Here is a 2,500-nt window from a genome sequence, read left to right on the forward strand (position 1 = left end):
TATATATATATATATATATATATATATGTGTGTGTGTATGTTTGTGTGTCTGTGTTTGTCCCCCTAGCATTGCATGACAACCGATGCTGGTGTGTTTATGTCCCCGTCACATAGCAGTTCGGCAAAATAGACCGATAGAATAAGTACTAGGCTTACAAAGAATAAGTTCTGGGGTCGATTTGCTCGACTAAAGGTGGTGCTCCAGCATGGCCACAGTCAAATGACTGAAACAAGTTAATGAGTAAAAGAGCCAAAAACTGGGGTTTGTGTAGAAAAAAAAAAATTTAAAAAGGTGTTTTTGGGAGAGTACAAAAGAAAATCTTGCCAAACTAAGTACCAGTGAGACACTGGGATTGGTGTAATTGCCTGGTCCACTTCCCTAAAATTTCAAACCTTGTGTCTATAGTAGAAAGGATTTGACTGTTCTTGTCTTAACATCAGTTGGTAAGAATAGAAGTCATTTGACGACACCCTTTTGTTTATAATTGACTATCCTGTTGCAGGCTTAATCTGAGGAAAAATGAAATAATACCCATCTTGTCCATTCCACAGAATAAGATTATACTGGGGAGCATCATAAGAGGGATGAGCCTGTGAAGGGGTGATCTTTCGATATGATTAGCCTGATTTTCATGGGGATCACCAATCATAAGGATGGCTATTTCATTAGATGTGGGCTCATTAAAGCAGCGTAAAATGTTCTTTGCTATATAGTTAACTATAGATGTAACGAATGCAGAAACACGCACATACATGTAACGAATGCAGAAACACGCACATACATGTAATGAATGCAGAAACACACTCATAGAATTGATAACATTGAAAACAGCAAAACGTACACTCACGAGGTTCAAGCGAAACGAACTGTAGTCAATATAGGTGCAAAACATACTTTCTGTAGCATAGTTATGCTATAAAAAAGATGGAAAGTTACCAATTTAGCAAAAGTTAGCATGCGTCACCAATGTAAGAAAGTAGAGAAATTCAACGTTTATTTGGAACATGTACTAAACGCTATGAAATTCACGATTGAATGAATGTCACGGTGAAGAAAGTGAAAGGCCAAGAAAATTCAGAAAGCATAATTCAATTTTATATACAAAAATAATTTATTTTACAATTTTGAAACGAATGCTGAACAAAGTGAATAAAAAGGAAGCTGCTGTTTTTGAACTGTGTAACGTTATAGGCTGTAGAATAAATACTGAGTAATGCAGTAAAAAGGTTGTGTGACATTGATACTCACAGTGATGAAGAATACAAGGACTGTTAAAAAAACATTACCTTGAAACTGGTTATAAGGAGTGGAATAACATTACTGTAATTATATTGAAAGAGCGAGCCGCTGAGGCTTTCTACTTAGCCAAGCTTCCAAATTTGTTATAATAACCAGAATAATATTTTTTCGTATATATTTGTGAATATTGTGAGTGGTGTTAAACCAGGTAAATCTTCATGTTAGTAGTACTTGAAAGTGAACATTGTTTGTTTGGAGTCCAAGCTGCAAGTAAAGTATCAATATCCACGCGTTTCACTGTTGGGAAGAGGGGAAGTTACATACATAAACTAAGAGACACACAGACACACACAGGTACATTAACGCACATGTGAAGCCTTTTTCTGTCCATGTGTGTGTCTGTCTGTCTTTATATGTGCACGCACTTGTGTGTGCGTATGTGTGTGTGTGTGCATGTGCCAGTCGTCACAAAAATGTATGTATACTGACAGGCACATACACTGCCACACGCATACTTGTCAGTCATTGGCCTAACACAGGTAATGAACATGTGAACATGCATGTATAGAAAATGTGACATCATCGGCATTGTAGTGGTGATATAAAATGTCAATAGGTGATTAAAAGAAAAATGATGATGTTAAATATTTGTAATGCAAGTATGTGAATGAAAATATAGTTTAGTTGGTTGCCAAAATCTTACTGAATCTTTTGATACCCCTTACGTGAAAATCGGCAACTAGGTTTTGGAATGCATAAGGAACATACGCACACACATGCACACACACACACACACACAAACTCTCTTTTATAGTTATATATATATATATATATATATATATATCTTAGACTGCAGTCATGCTGGAGCATTAACTTGAAGAACTTCAGTTGAACAAATCAACCCCAGTACATCTATATATATCTATATATTATATATATGTATGTATATATGCCTGTATATATGTGAGATAATAGTTTCAGTATTAAAGTGAAACTATTAAAGTGAAAATATTTGACATTACAATAGAGATGTTGTTTCACTTTTGACATGTAATGCTGAAATAGTGGAGGAGATATGATATTGCTCTGGGCTCGCACTAGGCAAGAACTTAAAAAAAAATTTGGCCTATGACACTACATGGACTCTAAGTAAGGCATGTGTAAAATTTGAATGAAATTGGTTGTGTAGTTCTCAAGTTTTAGGGATTCACACAGACAGACACACACACACACACATTTTCATCTTATATATATATATAT

At 35.2% G+C, this 2,500-nt stretch overlaps 2 protein-coding genes across 8 annotated transcripts in view; one reads left to right on the forward strand and one right to left on the reverse strand.

The window, feature by feature from the left end:
* LOC128248358 (uncharacterized) overlaps nucleotides 1–2,500 on the forward strand; it is a 62,105-nt gene that overhangs the window by 57,842 nt on the left and 1,763 nt on the right. The window lies entirely within an intron of this gene.
* Nucleotides 1–2,500, reverse strand: part of LOC106883196 (uncharacterized) — a 72,215-nt gene that overhangs the window by 50,656 nt on the left and 19,059 nt on the right. The gene's annotated exons all lie outside the window — the stretch shown is intronic.

The sequence above is a fragment of the Octopus bimaculoides genome, chromosome 7, assembly GCF_001194135.2.
Source record: "Octopus bimaculoides isolate UCB-OBI-ISO-001 chromosome 7, ASM119413v2, whole genome shotgun sequence".
Lineage (NCBI taxonomy): Eukaryota > Metazoa > Mollusca > Cephalopoda > Octopoda > Octopodidae > Octopus > Octopus bimaculoides.